We start from the raw sequence: 12,472 nt of genomic DNA, 5'->3' as shown, positions 1-12,472 counted from the left end.
TTGCCAGCTGCACCTAGCACAGAGTTATTCATCAGGAATAGCTCAGGAAGTGTTATTGACTGATATGCAGCAGTGAATTTTTGTTTTGTTTTTTATGATAGAGACTTCCCCCAAAAGGGGAATGACTTCCTTAGCTGCAGGTTGTGGTGGTGGTTGTTAACCACACAGCACAATAATATATTCCTAAGTTTGTTTTCTTCAATGTTGTACACCACTAAGATTAATAAAAGAAATGTAGTTTTTAGGCTGTTGCTTCAATTACAATATACTAGAAAGTGCTAGAGGAAAACAGAAACAAAAATCTATGGCTATGGGGCACTTCTTGAAATAAAAATGTCTGCCCTTTCTTTATTCTGGAAAAATAAGAAAAGAAAAATACTCTGTGCTGGCAAGGGGCAAGTTCAGGCATCTAATGGATCTTTTTGTCAGCTGTCATTTGTTTCTACCGAGCGCTACATACCCTTTACCGTAGATGAATACTCCTTATGTCTACAGAAAGACCCAGGGTGGCTCCGGGTGCGTTGTAGGCATTTCAAAGTCATTCTTCTTCTACATCTCTGTCTGTGTTCAAGTGCCTATTTTCAATTTGTAGTTGTGCTGGGAAAACGTTTTGATTCTTGATTTAGAATGTGCACTCCCAGAAGGTTCCAAGAGAGTTTCAGGCAGAGAGATAAAGCTTGTCTCTTTATGCTTTTTCTAGCATGTGCTCTGTGGCAATGATACATACCCCACACTGTGCTTACATCCCTGGTTTTATGAAAGTCAGTCCAATGCCTATTTGGTGAGTCTTTTGACATGCAAGTACCGTTCCCCGAGGAAGAAAGCCAGTTGCAGCACTTTCTCTCTCACCCTCTCTTTGTTTTCCATGTTATACATAATTCTTAGGAAAATTGTAGCTTGAAATGCACAGGAGAAACTGAAATCGCAATGAAAAAGTCAGCTGTAAACAGTATATCCAACATTGCTCACTACAGTAAAAAGACCCCCTTTTATGAAGATAATAAGGCTCAGGTTCTATGCTTTGAGCTAGGGTGAAACAAACACACAGGCATCAACCAGCTGAGTCCCAAATTACCTAGGCCAACTGAGGGCCCACAAACTTTTTTCCTAGGTGATATGATGACAAATAAATCAAGTTCAAGAAAGCTGAGCGAAAGTTCAAATACATTATATGCTAAGGCTTTTAAGCCAAGAACATATAATCAGATTCTGTCTGTAGCCAGGGAGTTGGAGCTCACCTCAAAAACAGCTTTTCATCTAATAAAATATTAAAAAGACTTCCAAAAATTTTACCACTGTTGCCAAAATCTATCTTTCATCGCTTGAGCAAATTGCTGTAAACTTATTGGAGAGGATTTTCTATATTTATGCAGAATGTTGTCATCTACATGTTGGTATTTGCTAGATTTTATTTCATAACACTTTTTCCCCAATCAAACTAGCTGGATTGAATTTCAAAATTGAGCTCTCTTTTCAGTGGTGGTGGAGACGGGGGAGGTTGTAGAGCATCAAATCAAAATCTAATGAAGTTTCTAATGATCAAATAAATAATCACTTGACATTTATCGCCATGTTTGGCAATCTGCAGAAATGGAATAGAGTAGATATGCCTACAGCCCCATTTCCCATAGATTTACATTATGCTACCACACAGAATTAAGCTGACATAAGCTCTTTAAGACTCACTAAAGCAGCAGATTTTACACAACTTGTTTAGATTTTTTTTTTCCTTCTCCATGATCCCATATTCCCTGAATAACTCTTTCTATCCATTTTCCATTCCTTGTTCTTTTGAGAGGCCTGCTGGAGCTTCCCCTTGATGTCATTTCAGGCTATAACTCTGCAGTTTGAGTTTATCTTAGCTGTAAAATGCAACAGTAATTTATATGCTCCCTTACTCCTGCCTCCTCTGAGGCACTGGCTGCCAGCTGTCTACCCAGCAGTTTAAAGAAAGAGCTGTAATGAGCGAGAGTGCAGCAGGGGAGGGGCGGTGCCACATCACATCAGAGGCCTTTATTTCTGCTTCCTCAGTGAGCACTGGATCCACATAAATGGCATTTTCTGGCTCTGACTGGCAGCAGCATAAAGTCCTTCCTCCCCTGCACCTCCACCTTCCTGCTCTCGCCTCACACCAGCCTTATGGGGACAGGCTTCATCATCTCTTCCTTTTATTTCTGAGTTAAGGAGAACAGAGCAAAAAGATGAGACAAAGCCTGGGGCAGCTGTGATGCTGCAGTGTAGAGTGTGAGATCCTAGTGCAAACCTTGCCCCGCAGCACCAAGAATATGCTCTTGGAACCGTGAGACAAAGCTTCCCAAGAGCTTGATGCACTCAACACCCTTAGATATTTAGCTGGACTATTGAGATGATTTTTTTTCGTGTGATTCAGTTGAGGTTTAGTCTCTTTAAAAATAATCCAATAGTAGGGTTATTTGCCTTGATTTTTGTTAAAAAAAAAAAAAAGGACAAAGTCATTTTAGTTCTGCCTCCAAAATCTATTCCCTTGGCACTCTCTTCCCCTCCCATTTTCTGTTTTTGGGAGTATATAAAATATGCCCCTTTTCATGCACAGGAACCCACACAAGTTCAGGGAGTACAATTCAGCATAAAGCAGCCACAAAGGAGTTTGCCTTTATACTGCTAAAATTAGACAGCTCTCTTTTGCCAGTCCATTGAAAAAAAATCCCAATTTAACAAAAGGAAAGGGAAAGGATTTTAGAGCCTGTCTATATGTTTAGTATTAAGACCAGCACTATGTAGAAGATAGAGCTACACACTAGCAAAGGATCGGCTCCTTTTCTGTGATATTCCTGAATGTGTTGACTAGTAACATCTCCTGGGAAGACCTTGTCACTTTAGGATTCTTATCTCTCACGTTCCCTTCAGCTTTGTGTAATCTTGATTTTTGTCCAAAGCTGGTATATCTTGGCAGAGACTGGCAAAGCAAAAGCTAGGAGCCATGTTGAAGGAAGCTGAGCTTCAGATCAGTGAATCAATCTGAAGGAAGGGTGTGAGCAACAGTTAACTCTTGCAAGTGCTGGTCCTTCCTTAATTCAGTCACAGCTGAAAGGCTTTAATATTTTTCTTTCTTTGGTCAAGTTCATGGCCACAATCATATTTTCTACTTAGAAATGATTTACTAGTCTGACAAAGACTTCAAATATCTCTTTTGTGACTCTTATTATTTATTCTTCTATAGCTGAAAAAATATCAGAAAGGTTCTTATGTTTAGAAGATGTAAATTTCCCTGAGGTTTCACAGCAAGGATGGAAATAATAGCTTCTTTCTGTCTAACATAATAGCATTGTGATGTTTCATTATAACTATAATTTGGGGGAAATTTACAAAAAAAAAAAAACACGAGAAAGCTAAATAGAATGTACTGTCTTTCTCTATTAATCATTCCATACTTTCTGCAAAAATTATTTTGAAGTCTCTCCAGTCTTTCTCTTCATTTTTCTTCAAATGACATTAGATTTATGAAGAAGGGAAATAGATCAGAAAGACTCATGTATTTTTGGTGTTTTCTAAATGCACGACACACGGCGATTTTACTATTAAAGAATTGAAATGCAAATGTACTTACTGGTTCTAAGGCTTTTGATGCATAAAGATCCTGGAAGCTACTTCAAGAAATCACCTAAGAAATAATAAAAATACAATGGAAAGCCCGAAAGGGTGTACCCTTCCCTACTTACATATTACCTGGAAATAGAGCAGCTTTCCAGACCCAAAGCAATGTGAAACACAATGGCTGGGAAAAATGCAAGAGATGGAGAAGACACCTTTCCTACCACCTTTAGGAAATATTTTGAGCATAAACCATCATACAAAACAATCATACCTCCTACTGTTTTGGTGTTGGTGGGGGTTGAGCAAGTAAGAGGATAACAGTGATGGGGAACCATTGCTCATTTAAACTAAGGAAGCAGGTGAATCATTGAAATTTATGTACATGATGACATACTGCAAACAGCATTATAAGAATGTTATGTTTTAAACTTGGAAGTGATGGTTGATCCTTCTAAGCCAGCATTTGTTTTTTAATAATATTTAAATATTGATGATATATGTGAAATAGATCGTCTTTATACAGAATTAATTAGGCTTTTCAGCATGTAAAAAGTTTAATCCACTTTTTTATATACTAGACTTTGATATACTGTATATTAAACAAAACCAAATTAAACAAAACCAAAACAAACAAAATCTTCAACTCCTTGTAAAGGTGTCAATCAGCACAATTACTGCTTTCTAGCCCGAGGACTTTGTGATAAGAGCAGAAGAAAAGATACTACAGGATAAAAGAATAGAAATGATCTAAAAAAGATGTCAGGAGTAGAATCTGCTGGAAGGTGACTAGAAGAATGGATGAATTAACCATTCCAGAAACATGCCCTTTCTCTTGGTTTTGAGTAAGATTCCTAGAGAAAATGACTAGATAAATCAAAGTAAATGGCATCAACCCTAGAAAATAATATACAAAGAATAATGGTGTAGAGGTTGGGCAATAATCAAGATGCCACATTTATTTTTCTGAATTTAATGTAATTTTACTAATAGTGGTTTGAGGCTACCCTAAAAAGAAACTCTTCAGCAATATATGATATGGTATGAGCCAAGGCTTTGCCCACTCCCAATGGGAAATTTGCCCTGTAGATTTACAAGTCACTTTTAGCACATTCTCACCACATTTAGTAGTGAATTATCCATTGCAATTGCTGGCATAGTGAATGCTGTCATACAGACCCAAGTTTCATATCACTGGGGCTATTATCACACCCCTCTCCCCATATCACTAAGTACTAATTTGTCCTGACAATGTGACATTCATCCCAAGCTTTTTCTAAAAATGCTATAATTTTGGTTCATATTTTTCTAACCTATGTACGCTTGGAATATTTACACACGCATGCACACACATACATACACACACAGCCTAACTTTGAACGTGTTCTTCTGTAGAATGGAAATTTCATTTTGCACCTGAGTTAACAGAACGGCAATATGAACCAAATGATTTTCCTTCCCACAGAAATGTAACAGGTAATAAAGCTGTCTTTGTAGTAAACTGAAAACTCACTATGTAAAAAGCACTAATTTGGTGACTATGTTAAACATACATTTATATAAAATAGTTCCGGCCCTGGAGGAGCTTGTAACTAGTGTGGAGGGAAAAAAGCTTACAAAACTTGGAAAACAGCCAGCCAAAGTTAGTAATAAGTACCAAATAAGTAGAGTAGAGAATAAGGGCTCTCAAACTTCAAAGGAGGGAAGCATTGTTTTGGATTGAGGTGGCCTGGGAAGCTTTTGTGCAGCTGGTAAATTATGAAGGTAAAGTAGGAGAATGGAAAGGCCTAGGTAAATAAGAATTATGGGAAAGGCATGCCAGGCAGGAGGCAATGGGATCAGTAAAGAGCAGAGAATGCCACAGATGAAAGCAGAGACACGAGCATATGAGAAAACAGTCTGTTTATTGAAGTGAATGAATGGGCAAATATTTATTAAAATCCTACAGGTATAAAGCACCATCCTATTTGCTGAAGATATAAAGGCAATGAGGTCTTTGACATTCCAGGATCCTTAACAACAGAAGCCAGCTCTATTGGGCAGTATGATGTCATAGAACAGGGAGCGCATGGCCATCAGACAGCCCCAGGTTCCATCCTGGCTCTGATATTTATTATGTGACCTTGCACACATTGTATAAGTATTTGGAATCTCATATTCTTCATGTACAATACTGGCATTATGATGTTTTATTTATTTATTTAATTTATTTATTTACTTATTGAGACAGGGTCTGGCTCTGTCACCCAGGCTAGATGCAGTGTAGCAATCTCAGTTCACTGCAACCTCTGCCTCCCATGCTCAAGCCAGCCTCCCACCTCACCTCAGCCTCTCAAGTAGCTGGGACTACAGGTACATATCCACATACCTGACTTTTTATTTTTTTATTTTTTATGGAGACAAGATTTTGCCAAGTTGCTCAAGCAGATCTCTTGACCTCAAGTGATCTGCCCACCTTGGCCTCCCAAAGTGCTGAGACTACAGGCGTGAGCCATTATGTCTGGCCAACAATGCCTGTTCTATAAATGTGTTACAGGAAATAAATGAGAAAATGTGTGTAAACGGAAAGATTCAGTAACTGGCATATGGTGACCATAATATAAATCATAGCTATTGTTACAACTCCCTGTGTTTCACAAAACAATAAATACAGAACCACATACATCACAGCAGGGATCCGCAGTCCCCAGGAACCAGGATACACAGCAGGAGGTGAGTGGTGCGCAAGTGAGTAAATCTTCATCTGTGTTTACAGCCACTTCCCATCGCTCGCATTACTGCCTGAGCTCCACCTCCTGTCAGATCAGTGGTGGCATTAGATTCTCATAGGAGCTCAGACAATACAGTGACCTGCGCATGAGAGGGATCTAGGTTTCAGGTTCCTTATGAGAATCTAATGCCTGATGATCTGTCACTATCTCCCATCACCCCCAGATGGGACTATCTAGTTGCAGGAAAACAAGTTCAGCGTTTCCACTGCTTCTATATTATGGTGAGTTGTATAATTATTTCATTACATATGACAATGTAATAATAAAAGAAATAAGGTACACAATAAATATAATATGCTTGAATCATCCCAAAACCATCCCTCCACCCCATCTGTGGAAATACTGACTTACATAAAACTGGTTACTGGTGCCAAAAAGGTTGAGGATTGCTGCATCATAGGGACCAAACCAATTAAACACAAATTCATTGAGGACCTATGAGGTCCCAGGCATCATGCGAGTTCAGTTACAGAGCGGAGAAACACGGAATACATCTTGAAGGCACAGAACAAGGAGGTAGTCTAGAAGAGTAGTTATGAGCATGGGTTTTTGAAAGCTTTTAACCTAGACTCCAGCTCTTCAAATTTCTAGATTGCAACCACAGACAACTTAACCTTTCTCAACCTCATTTTCCTCATCTTTAACGCAAGAATCATAGTAACTACTTCTATGAGATTTTGGGAGAAGTCTATGATAAAATGTGTAAAGAGCACATAGTAAGTGCTCAAAAAATGTTATCTGCAATTGAGAATGTCCCATGAACTCATGTTCACTCTCCGCTATCTATACCCTCCTTCTCACCTCTCCTTTATGGGTTTGGGAGACTGATTTCCAGCTAGCTTTCCTCATTGGAAGGAACAGGGTCTGGGAAGATAGAAAGAATCATGGTAATAGTAATAAAATACAAGAAGAACAGCTAACATTATTTGAGAGCATATTGTGAGCCAGAAACTGTTCTGAGTGCCTTCCATGTATAAATTCATAGTAATAGGTAAAGTATTTCAGTAAAATATTTATTTGTACAGATTGTCATTCTAATGAATTTTATGTCATTGAAAAAAAGTTTTAACACAATACTGGCACAGAAAAAATTTTAGCTGTCTGCAAAAAGGGCAGAGCAAGGAAACAAGAAACAGAATTCATCTGTTTTATTGGGCTATTCTGTTTCTACTGAATCCAGTTATACTGCGGTGAAAGCAAGATAGCCACACTTGTGAGAGAAAGAGGAACTGTGTGACAATGTCAGCCAGCAGATTATAGTAACAAATCAAAAGAATACATAAACTGATGGAGGTATACCAGAGTTCCAGGTTTCACACGTGGTCAGTCTCCGCATTGTAATATGTAATTAGTTAAAAATTAAACAAAAATGAGAAAGGGCATGTTTAAGCAACTAGACTATGGCACCCTTGAACATTAGATGTTAGATGTGGTGTTCAATGTTAACTTGTTTCATCAAGTTGTCAGAAATAAAAAAAGCTTCATTCAGTAAACTTCATGACTGCTGCTCAAAACTGCATGCAATTTTAGTTGAGTTTTTAAATTTTTTTCTTTTTGCAAAATGAAAATAAGAAACATACTAGAGACAATATTTTATTGCATCAGTAAGTGTCTGTTTTTTTAAGAGTTTTCTAGATTACCGTAACAATTTTGCTTAGAAATACTGCATAATAGAGCTTTGGACATTTGAAACTTTTTTCAAAACCTTATACATTTGGATTTATGATCCACACTGATCCTCTAACTAATGTCCAAAACTGCAGGACACAATTTTCTTTCCCTTAAAATAAGACTTGTGAAACCATCTGAAATAGCTCTGGACCTCAAATAATATTTAACCAACAATCACATAAGAATTAAAAGCAAATGAATAGGAAATATATCATTAGTAGTTCTTTTACAAGTAGAGAGAGCTTTCAAAGTGAATGGCCAATTTGTCTGGCAAAATGACAAGGTTGGGTGCTGGCCCAATCCTATTTCACAAAAGCCTATTTTGCGATAATTGCGGGATTCTGACAGTAATCCGAATTCAACACTTACCTCATTCTAGAGTTTCTTTTGGAAAATATATTGAGTGAATGATCTAAGTCTTAGAAGTCCCAACACATTCTGTGTTTAATCAGTCACTCTCAGCCACAAAGAAATGTGGCCTCTGTCTTCAGCAGGGAATATTTTCTTGGCCAGAACTAGATATCAGGGTCCAACTTAGAGATAAATCCATAAAAATCTCTATACTAGAATTTCCTTGTTAGAGGAAAACAGTGGAGAAAAGTGAGGTTTAAGATTGTATTTATTTTCCATATAATTTGCTTCTGTATTTTCCAGGTCCGGCCTTGCTTTTCTCCTTTTCCTGTTTTCCCAAATTTTCATATTCAACATGACCAAATTCTTTTCATTTTCATTTGTTTCTGCTTCATCATATGCTCCTTATAGTGTTGTTTTCTCCTTTCTGTTTCTAGATTCGCAGATCTATTTTGGGACCTAACATATGTGTGTACGTGTATATGCATTTTTGTGCATATCTACAGATTTGAAATTAAGGTAACTTCAAAAGGTAGAAGTTGGGGAGGGTAACTACAGACAGGGAGGTCTGGTCATGATGTCTAAGAGCCATTGTCTGTTGACGAGGAACCAGAGACTAAGAGGGCACTCTCAGCCTTCAGTCCTCTGTGGGGTAGGTGCAGAGCCAGAACCTGATCCGAGGTCTCTTGACTCCAAGAACTTGTCTGCTATGCAATGCTATAGTCTTTTGAAAAATGTCAGAAGAAGTATTAATAGAAATACCAAGATTAATTTATTATGCTGTACTTCTTCCAACACCAATTCACTCGTAGCACGAATGCTTAAGGATAAATGAGTAAGTGAAGGTTGAAGCTTAAAAGATAAACAAAGGAAAGGAAGCAAACACTTTAGAAGAGTCAAATTATGTTACCCGAGCCTCTTAGGCTTAAGGTTCAAGAAGTGAAGTCAGGCAACACAGAGCTTGGTTTAGAATTCCTCTGAATTCCTTTAATCCCTTAGGCCAGTTAAAAGGAAATGATCTGACTGTTCTGCATCTGCTAGTGATTGAAGGCAAACGGGAAGCAGTGCGCAAGTTCCTGTTCAAGAAATATATAGTGCACACGGCTATTGTGAAGGTACACTGCAATTGCAAATCGCAGCCAACCCAATCTGACTAAAAAACTCTGAGACACCTCCAACATATGGGGAACTGATGCTTGAGCAGACACAGAAGGAGTTACCAAAATCGTGCCAAAGAGACAAAATGAAAATAATTTATTACAAAATGTGTGTGTGTGTGTCAGTTCCTATGTTATCCTCAATATTCAGTCTGTTATAAAGAAGAGAGGGTTATATTTACAATGAAGCTCTCCTGAGAGCTTCCCTACCCTTTCCTCTGCATTGGTTCTCTAACATTCTTCCAAGGACATCGATATGATGATGTAATAAGAAGCCTGATCATCTAGGGAAACTTTAGAGGCATTTAAACCAACATTACTGGCATGTAGCATTGGTAAGATTCCCATATGGCTTGTAATGGGATCTGACTAAGTAAAAATAAAATTTGTGTTTACCAAGGAATGTTATCCATAACAAAAGGAGGTAGTTAGGCCAAACTATTTGCACTTACCCTACTGGATCAATCCATAAATTACCACAAGGTGGGTATTTATCCCTTCTCTGCATGCTCGTATTAATAATACTTTGTCCTGCCCCCTGTGAACTAGAAAGTCAGGCCCCTAAAGAGGAGCATGATCATGTGGTTTAGGCTGAAGTGGTGTTAGTTTTGGTTGAGCTGTCATTTTCACATCCAAGGGTCGAATGGGAATCTTCATTCTAAGCCAAATGTGTCCTCAGCCAGAAATTTCTTGGCTCCACTCAAACTTAACATCTAACTTTGGTTTGCCAGAGGAGAAAGAGCCAGGAATGGAGAGGAACAAATAGAGGGAGGGAGAGAGAGAGACCTTTGAGAAAAACCATTTTAATCTAAAGAAAATAAAGACATAGACTGTACGTTTTGCAATCCCCACACGCTAGGTAAAAATAAGAGATTAACTTAAAATTCATTTTTGTACCTTCTCATTCACATTTCTCTTTTCAAAGCACCCCGTATTTTGCCCTCCTAGCGGTCAAAAGCAGAGCAACTCAAATTTTTACTCTCACAATCTATTGGTATTGTTGGTAATTTTTCTTCTATAATTAACTTTGAAAAAGTTTTGTGTTTGGGAAAAAATTTAGCTCACCTTCAACTCTGATTCTAGCAACTTCCAAAATTGGTTCACTTTATATAATACCATGGCTAGATTATATTTTAGATTTCTAAATAAATATACCAAAATCGCTTTTTTTTGGAAAGATGACTATATTCTAATGTAAAGCCTGACACAGTATTTGAGTATTAACCATTCCAAAATAGAGTCTTCAAAATGAATAAAGTAGATCAACCTTAAGGAGAACACAGAATTCTTAAAGCATTCTGAAATGTTTTACATTTTTTTCTAAACAATTTGAATAACTGTGTCAAGTAAGTGAAGAAAGAGTAATAATAAAGGATTTGTTACATTCGTGTTCATGTCACATTCAAGAGTCTGTGAAATTGTTTTGCACGGGACTCTAAAATGCTAGACTATTTCTTGCTGTAACTCAAAAGCAAACACCTACATATATTCACACTCTGTGGGCTTTTCCACATACAATCAGAGCAGCTCTGAAAACTCTCTGGAAAGCAAAATATCTTTGGAAGAAAAAAATTCTCAATATATTCACACTATAGGACTTTGATCAGTTTGGAGAAGTCTGGGTCTAACAATAATAGTATATTTTTATTTACTTAAGAAATAGAAGTTTCGCTTAAAAAAATCTGACATAGAAGTTTGTCTTGATTTTAAGAGAAAGTGTAACAGAACAATCCTCTTCCCTATAGTTCAGGATCTCCAATGTCTAAGCAGTGAAAAGAATCTATGCATCCAAGAAGTATCCAGTTGCTGTGACCAAGTCTTCCTTTCCTGTGAGTTTTAGGTTTATCTTGGGGCCTCTTACCTTGCTCACCCCTAGGAAGTTTGCTCTTCCTTTAAGGCTTTAATAAAAGCTAACCCTTTCTTTCACTTCCCTTAGCCTGATAGATTATTTCCAGTGTAATATATCAAATATGAAGTGTTAAAAATATTAACTTAATAGGTAGGAATAATGAATTCATAGTAAAAAAGCATAAGAACCATGTTCACTGAAAGGATTTGGTTAGGAGGGCCAAAGAAGCCAGGAAAGGTGGTTCCTGGGCTTCATACTTGGGAGGTGCTACTGATATGGACAGGAGGCAAGGAAATACTGGGTAGAAGAGGGCAGTTCCCTGGCAAAGGCCCCACGCTCAAACCTGGATACCTGCAGCCCTAAATGAGAACAGGCATTCCTGTTTTTGTGCCCCAAAAGTTGCCTTTTGGCCCACCATGCCCTCTCTACTGCACCCATATAAACCCCAAACCCCAAGCTCCAGAAGCAGACCAGCAGGCGAGGAGATGAGGAAAGCAAGCAGACGGACTAGGACTATGGAACAACGTGGCAGAGAAAGAGGGAAGAGGAGGGACATCCGGTTGCCGAGAGGAGTTCAGCTGGGGTCAGAGAGGAGTCCGGATGCTAGGCAGCCTGGCTCCAAAAAAAGATCACCTTCCCTTCCAGCTCCCCATCCATCTCGCTGAAAGCCATTTCCACCACTCAATAAAACCTCGCATACATTCTTCAAGTCCGTGTGTGACCCGATTTTTCCTGGATGCTGGAAAAGAGCTCAGGATACAGAAAGCTGTTCCCTGGTCCTTTGCCCTTGTGAAAAAGCAGAAGGTCCATTGAGCTGGTTAACACTCAAGCCGTCTGCGGATGGCCGAGCTGAAAGAGCTTTGTAACACTGGGGTTGCCGGCACCCATCTCTAGACAGACCCTAACGCAGGGCCAGAACCCAAAACCCTCACCCTGGCCTCTACACCTGCCCATCTGCATGATCCCCTTCTCCTAAGGGGTTTGAGCAGTGGGGCGACCAAACAAGCAAGCCACATCCCTGTTGCACGTCCTGCGAGGGGAATCAGGGAACTCTCCTGTTTCAGTACTTACAGGGAAAGTACTTCACCTAATGTAGTAAAGTT

The 12,472-nt window shown here is 38.6% G+C and overlaps 2 long non-coding RNA genes across 2 annotated transcripts in view; one reads left to right on the top strand and one right to left on the bottom strand.

Annotated features, from left to right (window-relative positions):
• The window catches only part of LOC105463157 (uncharacterized), an 833,151-nt gene that overhangs the window by 113,697 nt on the left and 706,982 nt on the right, over nt 1-12,472 (bottom strand). The window lies entirely within an intron of this gene.
• Nucleotides 5,490-12,073, top strand: LOC105463159 (uncharacterized). The gene is made up of 5 exons (XR_976187.2): nt 5,490-5,922; nt 6,107-6,282; nt 8,801-8,882; nt 11,266-11,349; nt 11,827-12,073. It is a non-coding gene; the product is annotated as an uncharacterized lncRNA (long non-coding RNA).

The sequence above is a fragment of the Macaca nemestrina genome, chromosome 6, assembly GCF_043159975.1.
Source record: "Macaca nemestrina isolate mMacNem1 chromosome 6, mMacNem.hap1, whole genome shotgun sequence".
Lineage (NCBI taxonomy): Eukaryota > Metazoa > Chordata > Mammalia > Primates > Cercopithecidae > Macaca > Macaca nemestrina.
The sequence above is the reverse complement of the archived record's forward strand: the minus strand, read 5'-3'. Positions and strand labels throughout refer to the sequence as shown.